The following is a 17,985-nucleotide window of genomic DNA, read 5'->3' as shown; positions in this document are numbered from 1 at the left end:
CTGGGGCTTCACCATGTGGGTGCTTATGGCTTAGGTGCTGGGAACATGCTTTTAGAAGTCAGAATAATAAGTGGAAAATGGAAATAGACATTGGATATCACCAAGCGTTGAAAGCCCCTTTTAATGGGCTATACAAAACAAATTGTTACAGGAGACACCTGGCCCAGGCTATTTACTTCCTGTTTCCCCATTCTTGTCAGAGCCAAATTTCTCATGAGTGAAGTAGCCGTCTCCTTACTGTCCTGAACACCCAGAAAGCCCTTCTGTAGAAAACAGCAGAGGCCACCATATAATAATGATCACTGATCTGTGTTTCTGTTTTAAAAGGCTGTTTGAGAACAATCGTACTCTGTGCCCGACGCGGATCCAAGCAGTTCATTTGCGGCAAGCTCCTGTGAGCTGCACAAGTTGGTCATATTTTCCTCCTTATTTTACACATGGGAAAAGTGAGGACCAAAAAGGTAAGTACTTGCTTGAGGCCACCATAGCCTTTCTACAGTCTCAGCAGAAAACACACTGGACCCAGCCTTCAGGGATTGGGCTCTGCCGTTGGACAAGGTATGCCCTTGACTTTCAAGTCACTTGATAGTTGTTCTTGCTTGATTTCCTCATCTGTGGAATGGGGATAATTATAGCACCTCAGCGAGCTGTGTGAGCATCGAGACACGTTGTGTAAGGAATCTGGTACAATAAACATGGGTGCTCCCCACACATAAAGATGTTTTGTAGACTGCTTGCTGTTATCCAAAGATTGAATGTGACCTCCCTATTTCTAGGCAATTAACTTGCTTTTGTACAAAAATCATATTTAATGTGAAGATATTTGTAGCATGAGAGAATTCCTACAGTTCTTGGATTTCTGTATGAGTGTGGAGGGAGGTGTTGAGGTAAATATTTCCTCTGGAGATTAGAAAACAGTGAGTCAGGAATTTGAACAAGTTGATATTAATTTCAGGCAATATTTTCTTCTGTTGTATGAAGCCAACATGGAAGAAATAAATCAAATATTTATTAAGTGCTTGGCCATGTTCTAAGTCCTTTGGGAGAAGAGGTGGGGTCCAGAGATGAGCCACACTGTTGATTTTCTCAAGGAGCCTGCTGTCTACCATCTACTACGCTGCCTAGATGGGATGGGTTTCTGCTGGAGGCAGAGGCTGCTCTCACAGCAAAATCTGGTGTGTGTGTGTGTGTGTGTGTGTGTGTGTGTGTGTATGAGAGAGAGAGAGAGAGAGAAAAGGATACAGAGAATTATTTTCAGGTTAATCATGTTAATCAAAAGGTCTTGGGGTAGGCTCCATAGCTCAGTGGTTAGAGCACTGGTCTTGTAAACCAGGGATTGTGAGTTCAATCCTCACTGGGGCCTCTTGTTGACTTCTGCTTTGAGGTGTCTGGGTTCAGTTAAACATCCAACTTCAGCTCAGGTCATGATCTTGTGGTTCGTGGGTTCCAGCCCCGGATTGAGCTCTGTGCTGACAGCTCAGAGCCTGGAGCCTGCTTCAGATTCTGTGTCTCCTTCTCTCTCTGCCCCTCCCCTGCTTGCCCTCTGTCTCTCTCTATCTCTGTCTCTGTCTCTGTCTCAAAAATAAATTAACATTAAAAAATAATTTAAAAAAAGGTCTTGTGGGCGCCTGGGTGTCTCAGTTGGTTAAGCATCTGACTTTTTATTTTGGCTCAGGTCATGAGCTCACAGTTGGTGGGATTGAGCCTCATGATGGGCTCTGTGCTGACAGCGTGGAGCTTGCTTGGGGTTATCTCTCTCTCCTTCTCACTCTACCCCTTCCATGCACGTGGTCAATAAACAAACAAACAAACAAACAAACAAACTTAAAATAAAATGTCTTGGATTAAATAATGTTGAAAAACTCTGGCCTAGACAGAAAGATCCATGAAAGAAGAAATGAATCAGGGAGTTGGTGAGCAGTCACAACTAGCTTTTATATAGACAACGTGTGGGTAACCAAATATTCATCGGGGGGCTCCTGGATGTAGACCAGGCTGCCCAAATGCCTTACTGCCTTATGCCTCCTTTTAGTAACTAATATTTCATAACATGTTCTTCACTTTACCAGAAATATAACACAACCCATCCACAACATGATTTTCAAAACAAATCAATGTGATGCCTCAACATAACCAAGGAACAAGTAAAAGGAACTTAAGATAAAGTAATATGTATCATATTTTAGCATGTGAATGCTCAGATATGACTACAGGAGAGAGATCGTGAACGGATCACATGATTTGTACCCCCAAACTCCTCGTGGACACATCTGGGGCCTCGGTGCTGGCTGTTGCTGGGCACCTGTGTTCCTCCGCGTGGCTTTTCTCTCCATGCCTTATCTCACCATTTTGTGGTTTAGCCAACCTTACACATGGCAGCTGGCTTCCAAGATGGTGAAACAGAAGCATCAAGACTTTCAAACTCTAGGCTTTGCAGTCACACAGCATCACTTCTGCTGTGTTCTTTCCATCAAAGCAAGGCACAGGGCCAGCCTAAACTATTCAAGGAGTGGGTGGGTGGGAAATAGACTCCTTCTTTACAGGAGGAGTGGAAAAGTCATGTTGCAAATGGGCATGTGGGATAAAAGATTATTGTTGCCATTTGTGGAAACAACATACCTCAGAAGAAGAGCCCTGAGAACTAAAAGTAAAAAGAATTCATCTATTTATTGAATTCTTCCTATATGCCTGGCCCTGTACTAAGGCTTTATGTGTACATGCTAAGTACATCTTTGAGCAACCCCACGAGGTAGACATTATTATTATCTCTACTTTACAGATAAGAGAACTGACATTCAGAGAGGTAAAACAACTATGGTCTCACAGTCAATAAGGATCTGAGACGGGGTTCAGACCCAGCTCGGTCTGACTCCAAAACCAGTGGTCTTGTCTGTGCTTCATGCAGCAGTTACTTAGAGAAGAGAGAAATATGCCTTCTGAAGACAGTCATGGGGTTGGCTTGAATATTTGTATTTGGATGGATCCAGGGACTGGGTACAAAAGATTTTTGATCCCCTGATAGTTAGCAGAGGACCACAGCTGTTCACTTGATGTTTTTTAGTTGATGGGGATGGGAGATAAGTCCAAGTGTTGGCCTATGCACTCATTCCCACATAGTGGGTTAAAAAGGCACTGTAATGTTGCAAGCCTGTGTGTTTCAGTGCCTGTAAGATGTTCAGGTATGCACCTGTACAAAAAATGTGTGGTTTCGGAGTGCCAGTCGATTGAAAGATGGCCATATCAGTCATGCGCAGAAGATGATTCCTAGTAACCTGGAGGACAGTGCCAGAATGATGGATGAGACACGTGTTTCCTGGTGGGACAGAACTGCTAGGAACTGTTCATGGCGAGGCATAATTTCCATGCACGGATGGAACAATAGAAAGCATCCCTGATCCTTTTGATCTTTGTTCCTCATTAGACAAAGTTAATGTTTCCAGGGGTGTAAGACTCAAGTCACAGTTGGTGTTTGTTATTTGACTTGATTCAAAAACCATAGTAGTCTTTTTGTAAACCATATCAGTTTGAGATGATCCTTAACTCAGCAATTCTCACAAGGTTCTGTTTAAGGCATACAGAATCCCCCTAACATCACAGTGTGGAAGCTGATTCTGATTTTTCTTCCACCTGTATTGTGGCCTGGATGTGTGGAAGGTCTTTCTGGAAAAGCTTCGATAGCCCTGTAGCCTAAGAGTTTATTCATCCACTCATTCATTCACTCACTCAGCTGATATTTTCGGAAGCCTCTAGCTATGTTGTTCTAAACACTGGGGATATAGTAATAAACAAAAGGATATGGAGTTACTAGTCTAATGGAACTTATATTCTAGTTGAAGGGATGGGGTCCTGACTTATATACTATTTCAGATAGGGATAGATGCTCAGAAGAAAAATAAAACCAAAGAAGAGGACACAGAGTGATAGTGCAAAGCTATTTTGGACAGGTTATTTAGGGGAATTGCCTCTACTATACTAACAGTGGAGTATAACTGTCTGTGAAATGGAGGAGGCAGCTAAGATGTCAGGAGGAAGAGATCCCCAGGCATGGAGAGTAGTCAGGACAAGTTCCTGGAGGTAGACATGTGCTTGGATGGGTCAGGAACAACCAGAAGGTTCATGTGGCAGGAGCAGAGTAAGAGAGGAGACACTGGTAGGAGATGAGGTCAGACAGGGAGGGAGCCAGCCTGGAACACCAAGGGCCTTTCAGGACCGGGTAATGACTCCTAATTTTATTCTGAGTGATATGAAAATCTGTTGGAGAGTTTTGAACAGAGGAGAAATAATTTGACTTATAATTTTAAAGGTTATCTGGTTCATATATGGGAAACAGAATATAAGGAGGCAAGAACAGAAATAGGGAGGGTGGTTGACTAGTTCAAAGACTGTTGCAACAATAATTCATAAAAGGAATTATGGCAGCTTGGATTCAGGTGGTAATGGAAAGTTGTAAGAAGTGGTCTGATTATAAGTATTCTTCAAAATTAAGGTCAACAGGGATTTGTTGAAAACAAAGTGTGGGATGGGAGTGAAGAATGACTCCAACTTTAACCTGAAAAACCGCAGGGATGGAGCTGCCATTTATGCAGATGGGAAAGACTATGGGAACAGCAGTTATGGAGAAAAAGAGAAGGAGCCCAGTTTTAAAAATGTGAAGTCTGAGATGCCTATGAGATATGTAACAGAATATTTTAAATTAGAAGTTGAATGTGGGAGTTTAGAGTTCAGGAGACATGTCCAGGTTAGTGATGAGTATTTGCATAGAATCAGCATATAAATTGAAAGCCATGGATTGGATAAGTTGACATAACCAAAAAAGTCAGTGTAGAAAAATAAGAACAGAGATCCAAGGAATAGGTCTTTGAGCACTCCAACATTCGTAAGTTGGGAAAAAGAGGAGGTGCCAGTAAATGAGCCGAAGAAGGAGTGGCCAGTATGCTAGGAGGAGAACCAAGTGATGTGCTGAAGGTAAGTGAAGGAATATCAAGGAGGAGGAAGTGGTCAGTCATGTCAAATGAAGCTTATAGGTTGAGTCTGGCAAGAACTGAGAATTGATTTGGTTAGGACATGACATTGAGAGCCTCCTGGAGGATGTTTGAGAGAAAATGGAAAGAGAACGTGGAGACAACATGGACCACTCTCAGGAAGAGTTTTTCTGTGAAATAAATGGACAACAGCTGGAAGAGGTTGATGGGGGACATTATATCGTATTTGTTTGCCACTGATGATGACCCAGAAGGAGAAATGATCAATGATAGAAGATATGGGGGAGATTTGCTGGACAGGTTCCTTGAGTTGGCAAAATGGGATAGGAGCTAGTGGGCATGCGGAAGGATTGGCCGTAGATGGGAGCCTGCCATTATCATATGGGAGGAGATGTCGTATGTATGGTTCAGGTGCATTCAGTGCCTGATTCGTGTGGGAACATGTGGAAATTATCTTCTGATTGCTCTACTATCTCAATTAAATAAGATGCAAGGCCATTGGCTAAGAATAGGAAGTAGGAAAAGATGAAAGAACTTTGAGCAGAGATAAGAAGGTAAGAAACAGGCAGCCAAGAAGGTGAGAGAAATGTTTGAATAGGGGCATGTGATACATTTCATGAACAGCAGTGCAGACTTTTAGAGGTTAATACTTGGGAATTCAAAGTGGAACCACCCATGTGCTTGTGTGTTTTCCTCCAGCCATGTTTGCAGCCCCCAAAAAGGTTGAGAATTGGTTTTCAGCATGGACTTTTGTTTGCTTGTTTGTTGGTTTGTGTTTTGTTTTTCCCCATGCAAGAGTCGGGAGGAGAAAAGTTGACAGTCTATGTAGAGGACTGATGACAGTGATAGGCTGTGGAGTTTTATGTGAACAAAAACAAAAGGGTGTGGAGTGAGGAACAATAAATCCAGTGAATTTCACTCTGGTTGGGGTTGAAGGATTGTTGGAATGTGAGCAGAACAGGACAAAGGTGGAGGTAGAGTTGTCAGTAAGTGTGGGATTCTTATAGTCAATATTTTAGAGGGATAGCAGTAGAGTGTGGTGATCTGGGATCTGACATGTAATAGGGTTGGGAGAGGGGATGAAGGACACAATTTTTGTGTGAAAGGAAGTCAAAGAATTGAGAAGCTAGAATGTTGGATGGGTCACCTGTGTTGATATTGAAAGTACCAACCTGAAACTCTCTATATTGACACTTACTAGGGTGATTCCCTAAACACTCAATTCTTAGGGAAGATTTGTTGAGTGAAAGGTTGTTCCACAATGACAAACAAGTTGCAGCTAGTTTCTCATGTGCACAGGTAAGGTAGAAATAAATAGATCTATTTCACAGTGAGCCAAAGTGAGGATACTAATCTCTAAAAATAGAGTATAGCAAATTAGCTCTTTGGGGGAATTACTTGGCCAATTCTCTTTCCCTGGACCCTGTGAACACTTAGCTTCCCAGAGCACTAACATAATGAATTCATATAATACCAACAAGCATTCATATCTTTAAAAATGTTTCTGTTTCTATATAATTAGGTCTTAGGAAAGGAGACAAACGTAAGCAGAGGGTTTTGTGTACAGAGAAGGTGATGAAAGGGGAAAGAGTCAATGGAATTTGGATTTTTCCTCATCATTATGATGGTCCCTAGAGCCTAGAATTTTTTTCTTTTTGGTTCCAATTAAAAGTGAGAGCTTTGTGGGAAAGTGTGAGCCTGGGTGGCTCAGTGGGTTAAGCATCTGACTTCAGCTCAGGTCATGATCTCACAGTTTGTGAGTTCGAGCCTCGTGTCGGGCTCTGTGCTGACAGTTCAGAGCCTGGAGCCTGTTTCGGATTCCGTGTCTCCCTCTCTCTCTGCCCGTCCCCAGCTCGCACTTTGTCTCTCTCTCTCTCTCTCTCTCTCTCTCTCTCTCAAAAATAAATAAACATTAAAAAATTTTTTTAAAAAGTGAGAGCTTTGAGGCTGACCTTCCCTTAGAAATAGTGAGTACTGTGAGAACATGTTTCTATATTTATACTGATAAATGGTTGGAGTTCCCAACCTTTAGGGGTTGGCTTATTTGGTAGGTGAAAAGTATTTCCCCATGGAAGTAATTTTACATATGGAAGTCAGGTTCCTAGGCACGTCTTTTTAATCATAATGAACACAAAATAAAGAGTATTATTGTGTTCTGTCTTAATAAAGAGGGCTGTAACATTTTATGATACAGGGTTAATATAATTGAAGGGAAGATAGCCTCTCTTTTCCTTTGGATCTAGCTTAGCCAATACATAATTGCACCAATATCTCTTTCCTTTTAAGGAAAAATTGGGGTCCAGTGTGAAGTGTTGAAAATGATTCTTGCATTTGGCCAACATCTTAATTTCCCCTAGAAATAGTATTTACTGAGAAATATAGGGGGAGGGATGGGGTAAGTCATTGCCATAGCCTATTTTGGCCTCGAGTTCAAGCATCATCCAATAATCAAGCTCCACCAGTAATAAAGCAGACATTATATTTTAATTCCTGACTAGCTCCCGTGTCTACATTCCAACTGGATCAGAATCTTTAGGAGAGAAGAAAGTGACATATTGGTATCCTCAAACCTCAGTGATATATAACACCAGGCCAAGATGCACTTGGGTGATGCACTTCATGGATGCAAGTGAAGGCTGACTTGTCCACCAACTTCATCAGATGCTTGTCTACCCTCCACTGTTTGAGAGTTTTTCCATGCCATGGGCCCATGCCCTCCTCTGCTCCTCTTTCAGACCCTTCTCCCACCATGATGGTCATGTCGTTGAAGGGGATATCTGGTGTGATTTAAACAGCTCTGGTCAAAGGCTTCCCACCTTGTCACCATTCAGCCTGTCTGCTATGCACTCATCTATTCTTTGTTGGAAGGCCGTGGGGCTCACGGGAAAGACAGCGCTTTGGGATAGACAATTTGATTTTAACTTGGGGGTACCATTTACTTGGTTTGGAACCTTGGGGAACTTAATTAGCTGCCTGAGACTTCGTTTCCTCACATGTAAAATCAAAGAGGACAACTAGTGCCCGACTTGAGGCATTGCTGTGTGGATTAAATGTTCTCACCATGTGTATGTAGTGCTGTGTCTGCACAAGTAGGTATATTAGCTAGGCTATTGGCTCCTTCTTATTAACTTTAAGGGTAGCAGTTACCTCCGGTTTATAAAATGAGACAGCGGAGACTCTGAGTGGGTAGGTAAACTGCAGAGCTGGGATTCACACCCAGGCTGGTCATACTCCCATTACATTACATGTTTAGTCCCCTCTCAGAGGGCCCTTCATGTCACCTGTGAGGATGGAGTAGTAACTGAGGTTGGGCTGGTGTTGTCCATAGAGTACTCCCAGAATGCCCCTGTTGGACAGCAGGAAGGTGCCTGTTAAGATACCGTGGAATGGGTACCCACTCCAGGCTCTTCTCACGAGCAGTCGTGACTTTCGGTGATAAAGTTTTTACAAAGAAATTATGCCACTTTCCTCCTTTCTGAGATACCAGTAGGCCACAAATAGCAATGGCTATTTTCCAAACAACAATTAGAAAAAGCCATACTGTGTGGAATACCCAATCCAAGAATCTCAGCCTGATTAGAAATGACTGTAAAAACTAAAAAGCAGTAAAATAGTAAAAAAAAAAAAAAATGTGAGAGATGTGTGAGACACAACTTTGCCTTTTAACAATTGGAAATGAAATAGAACTTATAAAGACAAAGATAAAGATGTGGTTCCTTGTGTGGAGGGAAAACCACCAATCTCCTGAGGCTCACTGATCTGAGTACGAGAAACTGTCATCACACACCTGGCATGGCCCCTTCAATCGCCGACAAAACATACAGGGGGAATTACTAAGGCTTCGAAAGGTTCTGGGCCACAAGTAACTTCCGGATGAGAAAGTTGGTATTGGAAATATTTTTCTGTGTAAAAGTTCAAAAAGTTGACCAAATCTCTCCATCAAAGGATTAAGCTGTCTTCCAAGAATTTGTTGTACTTACCGTAGAGACAGGTGGGGTGACAAAGTAATGGAACAAGAGAATGAAAATGGCTGAAGGAGAGCATCAGATGGAGAGATGCACAAAAGGAGGAAAGAGATCTATGCCAATGGCGACATAGATGTTACCTATTACAAGGAAAAAGAAAACAGCATGGTCTGGGGTGGCTTCCGGCCAAGTCTACGAACTTTGTTGGCTTTTTTTCATCAGAAACTCTGGGGAAAGACATAATCATTTTTCAATTGGAACTTGATTCCTTGGTAGCTGTGTAGGTGGGAAATAACTCTGGATTGCTGTGCCGGTCTTCCGTGTTCCAGGTACACTCATGCCTCACTCCTGTATTGCAGCCATCTGTTGGTAATAAATCTCTGTGTGGTTGCCATCTGTGGGCGGGGACAGAGAGTGACATGCTTCTTTATTCAGGGAACTTTGCGTATAGTTTTAGTTCTTTTTTTTTAATTTTTTTTTCATGTTTATTTATTTTTGAGAGAGAGACAGAGCATGAGCAGGCGAGGGGCAGAGAGAGAGAGAGGGAGACACAGAATCCGAAGCAGGCTCCAGGCTCCGTGCTGTCAGCACAGAGCCCGACGTGGGGCACGAACTCACGAACGATGAGATCATGACCTGAGCTGAAGTCAGATGCTTAACTGACTGAGCCACCCAGGTGCCCCAACATATAGTTTTAGTTCTAAGAAGGACCCTGGCACTAAGTGTGTGGATTCACTCTCAGATTTTTAGACAGGGATTTTTAGACAAAACCTCATTGGAGTTAGAAGCTTCTACCTCCACAAACAAGCCTGTACAAGCTTGGGCAAGCATGTGATAGCTTTGTGTCTCAGTTTGCTCATCCACAAAAAGAAGGATAATGCCCTTATAGGGTTTTGTAAAGGGCAAATGCAATTATATATGTAAAAGGCACATAGTGTCTGGCACATAGTAAGTTGAATCAGTCAGTGTTCATTCAGAAATTCGGGGCACCTGGGTGGCTCAGGTGGTTAAGCATCTGACTCTCGATTTTGGCTCAGGTCATGAGCTCACAGTTCGTGAGATCAAGCCCTGTGTCAGGCTCTGTGCTACCAAAATACATCATTTTGTATTCTCAAGATGATCAGATACCATTGTAGAAAACTGACAATTTGGACTCATCTAGTCATCCATCCATCCGTCTGTCCATCTATTCATTTTTTAAAAACTGTTTTAAATGTTTATTTTTTCCCTCACTTTAAAAATACATAAATAAACTAAGAAGAAGAAGAAGAAGAAAGCGGAAATTCCGACATTTCAACAGAACAGAATTTAATGTAGGGGATTGATTAAACAGGGATTGGAGGACCAAACAGGAAAAAAACAAAACAAATGAACAAAGGCCAAAAATCCCGACTGAGGCAGCACAGACATAGTAACCTGGGAATGAAGTTGGGGTTATGGGACCGCGGAAGCTGGGAGGAGGAGCTTGGGATCCAGGCCTCCAGAAGGGGATATGAAACATGAAACACCTTGTGTTTCTGGGGAAGCATGGGGAGACCAATCTTGAGAGAGTGGGGGAAAAAAAAAACCAAACAAACTGGAAATCTAAAAGCAAATCTAAAGGAACAGAAAAATAATTCCTAGGATGTTCAGTGTAGCACCATAACCAGGTGGTGAAGAGCCTAGTCTTAGATCCTGGACCTTGCCATTACTGGCTCTGTCACCAAGGTCCTTAAACTTTTTTGTGCCTTTTTTTTTTTTTTTAATTTCCAATGGACTAGTAGTACTTAGCTCATAAAATTACTAGTAGGATGAAATGATTCAACATATATAAAGCAAATAGAATCGTGTCTAGCATATAAAAGGCATTAAAAGTGTTGGCTGATATTAATATTTGTATATTAACTTATAGTTTAAATTCATCATTGCATTTAATCCTTAAAATCCCTCCTTGCCCTAGAAAAGTAGGTAGGGTAGTTATTGCTTTCCCAAAAGAGAGAGTGAGGTCCAGTGAGGTTATTTTATTTTATTTTATTTTATTTTATTTTATTTTATTTTATTTTATTTGGGGCGGCGGGGTGAAAGCCACAGAACTGCACAGCAGTGGAACTGGAAGTCTATCTCAGTGCTTCTTCTATAAAGTTCTTTCTATTATGCCACAAGGCATCATATCTTGACTCTTGCAAAAGCAACTGTTTGTTCCCCAAGTGTCGTAGCAACTGACTGGCTGCAGCTGAGCTGACTGTAAACACAGCCAAATGAGCCAGGCTGCAGCCTAATCCAAGCCACTGCCACTTTGCCCGCATCTGCCACTCAATGCAAGGTCCCTGGTGATCGAGGGACAGAAGGCATGGGTCAGGGAACCGCCAAACACCAAACATACATCTTAATTGTTTACAGGCGGTCGCCTCCATCCAAATCCTTGATGGGAAAATGGCTCCCACAGGGATCCATAGAATTAGGAATTCGATGTCCTTTTAACATCAAAACTGGCTTTGGAGTTCGAAATCACTCAAGAGTGAGATGTTTTTGATTGATATTATGTTCCAAATATGGGTGGATTATCTTGCTTGTTGCATTTGGCTTTAGGGTCGGGTTCTGTGCAAATGCATCAGAACTCTGAGACCTGAGACCGCGATGCTGAGGGAGAAACAGGAAGTGGTGCAGGAGCCCAGTGCTTATCAGAAAAGGAAGCACAGCCACAACTTGCGGCTGCCACAGAATGAAGGTGGGGGTGGGCTGGTGGGGGTGGGGTGCTGGTGGTTGTGAAATGAGACCTGGGAGATTTGAGGTCCTGTTCATGTAAGTTCATCTCTTGAATGCCCCGTGCTGAGCCCTGGGTCAGCAAGTTGAAATCGCCCTTGCTTTCTCCCAGCTCCTAGGCTGGTGGGGGAGAAATGTAAGCACACACTTCTATTACAATGCGAAATGGGATGATACGATTTTGTACAAGTAGCACAGAAGAAACGATGCATTTTGCATCTGGGAACCTGAGGTTTTAGTAAGCAGATGCCACCTAAGCAGAATTTGAAAGTATGAGTAAGAGTTTTCCGGACAGATAATTTGAGGAGGTGCATTCTAAGCAGAGGCCATACTGTATCTAAAGACCTATAATTATGTCCATGTTCAGCTTAACCCAAATTGGTTTCCTGGACAGTGGACCGATTACCAGCACTTGGTGTTATCCTCGTGGTTTTTGCCAAACTGCTGGCTGTGTAATATCTCATCATGGCCTTAGGTTGCATTCCCTTAATAACTAATGCGATTCAGCATCTTCACATATGTTTACGGACAATTTACGTTTTCTGTGCAATACCTGTTTATGATTCACGCCCATTTTTCTATTTGGGTTGTTTGTATTTTTCTTATAGACATATGGGAATCTTCATATCTTCGGAATGTTAATCCTTTATTGGTTTTGTTTTGCAAATATATTCTATGTGTATTTATTCTTATATACATATATGTATCATAGATATCCTATGTATTATATATAATCATTTATGTGAATTATATATACTTATCTATTTATATGTATTTATATATCTATTTTATAGCATACAATAAATAATTATATATAATTTACATATATATTATATTAAATTAGTCTCATTTTATTTTGTTTATTTATTTTTTAAGTTATTTATTTATTTTGAGAGAGAGAGAGAGAGAGAGAGCACACAAGGAGGGGACAAGCAGAGAGAGGGAAAGAGAGAATCCCAAGCAGGCTCTGCACTGTCAGCCCGGAGCTCAATTTGGGGCTCAAACCCACAAACCGTGAGATCATGACCTGAGTTGAAACCAAGAACCAGATGCTAAACTGACCCAGCCATCCAGGTACCCCAAATCAGTCCCATTTTAAATACATATATAATATGTATATAGACTTCTATATATTGTTATATATACTATATATATACATATTACAAATACATCTCTTTTTTTTTTTTTTTTCAACGTTTTTATTTATTTTTGGGACAGAGAGAGACAGAGCATGAACGGGGGAGGGGCAGAGAGAGAGGGAGACACAGAATCGGAAACAGGCTCCAGGCTCTGAGCCATCAGCCCAGAGCCTGACGCGGGGCTCGAACTCACGGACCGCGAGATCGTGACCTGGCTGAAGTCGGACGCTTAACCGACTGCGCCACCCAGGCGCCCCCAAATACATCTCTTAAGGCTCATCTTTTCACATTTTATGTTATGTATTGATCTCTCTTTTTAAAGAAATATTCTCCACCTTGCGTCATAAGAATATGTTTTTTTATGTATCTATAAATAGTTTTAAAGTTTTGTCTTTACTATTTAAATATGTAAACTACTTAGAATCAATGTTTATATATGTGTTTACTTATGTGATTCAGGCATCTACTGTATTTTATTTTTCAAAACAGGTGACTGATTCTCACAGTACCATTTATTGAATGGTCCATATTGTCTTGTGTGATCTGAAAGACAACTCTGATGTATAACACGTTTCTGAAGTTACATTATTATTTTAATTAATGAAAAATTAATCTAAAAATCTTTATGAAACCCCTGTGAAGTACACATTAGCATCTTTACTTTATATATAACTTGACCAAAGTTGCGTGGAAAAGGATACAAATCCTTTTGTCAGCAATGTCCATACTCCTATCACTTGGGGAGGCGGGAAAGTCCAATCATGCAGGGATTTGGGGAAACCAGGATTTAGGGCCGCCAAAAATTAGAAGGCATCAAAACGCTTTCGGCAGGGGAGGGGGCTGACATGCTTTGTTTGACATTTTAATGATTCTTTAGCTGTTGGGTAAAAAGTAGGTTGTGAGGAGGCAAACATGGTTGGGGGGAGACCTCGACACCAGTTAGATGGCTCTCATGGTGGTCCAGGTGTGAGGTGGCATCACTTGGACCTCCAGGAAGTCAGTGGAGAGGACATAAGTGAATGGTTTTGAAACACATTTTGGAGTAGAACCCATCAGAACCTTCTGTTCAACTGGATTTAATTGGAGGCAGAGAGAAGGGGAAGAATCAAGGAAGACATGTCGAGTGAGCACCTGACTGTTGGTCGTGCCGGTTGAGATAGTTCTGGAAGCCTAGGGTGTCGCGAGGGGAGTCAAGGGGACACATCGATGTGTGATGTCTATGAGGCACGTAAACAGAGACGTCAGCAGGCACACCTGATATACAAGTTTGGAGCTGGGGTGGAGGGGGAGTCTGGTCTCTAGACGTACATTTGGCTTGGCTGGTGACTTTGGCTGGGTGATTTACACAGGAGTGATATTATAAGGACTCCCGATTTTGGTGAGCTGGAAAGCCAGCGGGAGGTGACACTGGAGAGTGTGAATGCAGATGAATCGTTCAAGAAGCTCAGTTGTGAAGGAAAGGACATCAAAAGCAGAAGCAACAAAATTGGAGGTGTATAGAGGGCGGGGCACCTTTTTTTTAAATAAAAGAGACGTTTGATACTGTGTGCAAGGAACGAATACAGAAGTAGCAGGCAAAAATAAAGGGAGAGGGGAAACTGAACCTGACCAAGGAGACAGTGGGGGTGAGGAGACGGGGTGGAGGGGGATGGCCTTTGCTGGGAGGGCAGAGAAGCAGCGTACCATTCCCTGAAAATGGCAGAGAGAGGCGACACTGTAACGGGATGTCCAGCCGGGTGGGGTAGGTTTGCGGTAGGCTCTGCTGTTTACAAGCGACAGAACCCTTTCAATCTTATTTTCTTCACTGGAACATGGGGATGATGATACTATCACTCACGTGTAGGACTGTTACAAGGACCAGATGAGATACGTAGAGCGGTTAGCACACAGCTCAGTAAACATGAGGCCATACTGTATTAATGAATATAGGTGTGCTTCTATAGGTGGGAAGTCAAGGGTATTCACACCGAGTCTCCCCATGGCTCAGTGAGGTGGTATGGGGCTGGGTCACAAAGCCCATCTGTTTGCAAGAGCTGTTCCGAATGACGGACAGGGAATGGCCGCCCGCACCGCCCTCCTTCTGCTGGCATTGCTATAGCAGGGGAAGCTGGTCTAATATGAAAATGAAGGGCCAGAGTTCAGACTGTTCGTTCCTGGGTGATACAAGTGAGGGAGACTGGACTGGACATGGGGGTGCATGTGTCCCTTCGAAACAGCACACCTGTATCTCTTGGATAAATACCTAGTAGTGCAATTGCTGGGTCGTAGGGTAGTCCTATTTTTAGTTTTTTGAGGAACCTCCATACTGTTTTCCAGAGTGGCTGCACCAGCTTGCATTCCCACCAACAATGCAAAAGAGATCCTCTTTCTCCTCATCCTCTCCAACGTCTGTTGCCTGAGTTGATAATGTTAGCCATTCTGACAGGTGTAAGGTGGTATCTCATTGTGGTTTTGATTTGTATTTCCCTGATGATGAGTGATGTTGAGCTTTTTTCATGTGTCGGTTGGCCATCTGAATGTCTTCCTTGGAGAAGTGTCTATTCATGTCTTTTGCCCATTTATTTACTGGATTATTTGTTTTTTGGGTGTTGAGTTTAATAAGTTCTTTATAGCTTTTGGATACTAACCTTTTATCTGATATGTCATTTGCAAATATCTCCTCCCATTCTGTCGGTTGCCTTTTAGTTTTGCTGATTGTTTCCTTCACTGTGCAGAAGTTTTTATTTTGATGAGGTCCCAGGAGTTCATTTTTGCTTTTGTTTCCCTTGCCTCTGGAGATGTGTTGAGGAAGAAGTTGCTGCGGGCAAGATCAAAGAGGTTTTTTCCTGCTTTCTCCTCGAGGATTTTGATGGCTTCCTGTCTTACATTGAGGTCTTTCATCCAATTTGAGTTTATTTTTGTGTCTGGTGTAAGAAAGTGGTCCAGGTTCATTCTTCTGCATGTCGCTGTCCAGTTTTCCCAGCACCACTTGCTGAAGAGACTGTCTTTATTCCATTGGATATTCTTTCCTGCTTTGTCAAAGATTAGTTGGCCATACATTTGTGGGTCCATTTCCGGGTTCTCTATTCTGTTCCACTGATCTGAGTGTCTGTTCTTGTGCTAGTACCATACTGTCTTGATGATTACACCTTTGTAATACAGCTGGAAGTCTGGGATTGTGATGCCTCCTGCTTTGGTTTTCCTTTTCAGGATTGCTTTGGCTATTTGGGGTCCTTTCTGGTTCCATACAAATTTTAGGATTATTGGTTCTAGCTCTGTGAAGAATGCTGGTGTTACTTTGATAGGGATTGCACTGAATATGTAGATTGCTTTGGGTAGTATCAACATTTTAACAATATTTGTTCTTCCTATCCAGGAGCATGGAATCTTTTCCCATTTTTTTGTGTCTTCTTCAATTTCTTTCATAAGCTTTCTATAGTTTTCAGTATATACATTTTTAAGCTCTTTGGTTAGATTTATTCCTCGGTATTTTATGGCTTTTTGTGCAACTGTAAATGGGGTCGATTCCTTGATTTCTCTTTCTGTCACTTTATTGTTGGTGTAGAGGAATGCGACTGATTTCTGTGCATTAATTTTATATCCTGCAACTTTTCTGAATTCATGAATCAGTTCTAGCAGTTTTTTTGTGGAATCTTTTGGGTTTTCCATACAGAGTATCATGTCATCTGCGAAGAGTGAAAGTTTGACCTCCTCCTGGCCGGTTTCGATACCTTTTATTTCTTTGTGTTGTCTGATTGCAGAGGCTAAGACTTCCAATACTATGTTGAATAAAAATGGCAAGAGTGGACATCCCTGTCTTGTTCCTGGCCTTAGGGGGAAAGCTCTCAGTTTTTCCCCATTGAGGATGATATTAGCGCTGGGTCATTCTTATATGGCTTTTATGACCTCAAGGTATGATCCTTCTATCCCTACTTTCTTGAGGGTTTTTATCAAGAAAAGATGCTGTACTTTGTCAAATGCTTTCTCTGCATCTATAGAGAGGATCATATGGTTCTTGTCCTTTCTTTTATTGATGTGATGAATCATGTTAATTGTTTTGTGGATATTGAACCAGCCCTGCATCCCAGGTATAAATCCCACTTGGTCGTGGTAAATAATTTTTTTTAATGTATTGTTGGATCCAGTTGGCTAATATCTTGTTGATGATTTTTGCATCCATGTTCATCAGGGAAATTGGTCTATAGTTCTCCTTTTTAGTGGGGTCTCTGGTTTTGGAATCAAAGTAATGCTGGCTTCATAGAAAGAGTTTGGAAGTTTTCCTTCCATTTCCAATTTTTTGAACAGTTTCAAGAGAATAGGTGTTAACTCTTCCTTAAATGTTTGGTAGAATTCTCCTGGAAGCCATCTGGCCCTAGACTCTTGTTTTTTGGTAGAGTTTTGATTACTAATTCGATTTCCTTACTGGTTATGGGTCTGTTCAATTTTTCTAATTCTTCCCGTTTCAGTTGTGGTAGTGTATATGTTTCTAGGAATTTGTCCATTTCTTCCAGATTACCCATTTTATTGGCATATAATTGCTCATAATACTCTCTTATTATTGTTTTTATTTCTGTTGTGTTGGTTGTGTGATCTCTCTTCTTTCTGTCTTGATTTTATTTATTTGGGTCCTTTCCTTTTTCTTCTTGATCAAACTGGCTAGTGGTTTATCAATTTTGTTAATTCTTTCAAAGAACCAGCTTCTGGTTTCATTGATCTGTTCTACTGTTCTTTTGGTTTCGATAGCATTAATTTCTGCTCTAATCTTTATTATTTCCTGTATTCTGCTGGTTTTGGGGTTTATTTGAAGTTCTTTTTACAGCTCCTTAAGGCGTAAGGTTAGGTTGTGCCTCTGAGATCTTTCTTCCTTCTTTAGGAAGGCCTGGATTTCTATATACTTTCCTCTTATGACCACTTTTGCCTCATCCCAGAGGTTTTGGGTTGTGGTGTTATCATTTTCATTGACTTCCATATACTTGTTGATTTCCTCTTTAACTGCTTGGTTAGCCCATTCATTCTTTAGTAGGATGTTCTTCAGTCTCCAAGTATTTGTTACCTTTCCAAATTTTTTCTTGTGGTTGATTTCGACTTTCATAGCATTGTGGTCTGAAAATGTGCATAGTATGATCTCGATCTTTTTGTACTTACTTAGGGCTGATTTGTGTCCCAGTATATGGTCTA

The 17,985-nt window shown here is 41.6% G+C and overlaps 1 non-coding gene across 1 annotated transcript; it reads left to right on the top strand.

The window, feature by feature from the left end:
- The first annotated feature begins 1,290 nt into the window (after positions 1–1,290).
- On the top strand, positions 1,291–1,363 carry TRNAT-UGU (transfer RNA threonine (anticodon UGU)). The gene has a single exon. It is a non-coding gene; the product is annotated as a tRNA-Thr (tRNA).
- The last annotated feature ends 16,622 nt before the right edge of the window (positions 1,364–17,985 follow it).

Source organism: Herpailurus yagouaroundi, unplaced genomic scaffold, assembly GCF_014898765.1.
Source record: "Herpailurus yagouaroundi ecotype Mexico unplaced genomic scaffold, PumYag 28, whole genome shotgun sequence".
NCBI classification, from domain to species: domain Eukaryota; kingdom Metazoa; phylum Chordata; class Mammalia; order Carnivora; family Felidae; genus Herpailurus; species Herpailurus yagouaroundi.
The sequence above is the reverse complement of the archived record's forward strand: the minus strand, read 5'-3'. Positions and strand labels throughout refer to the sequence as shown.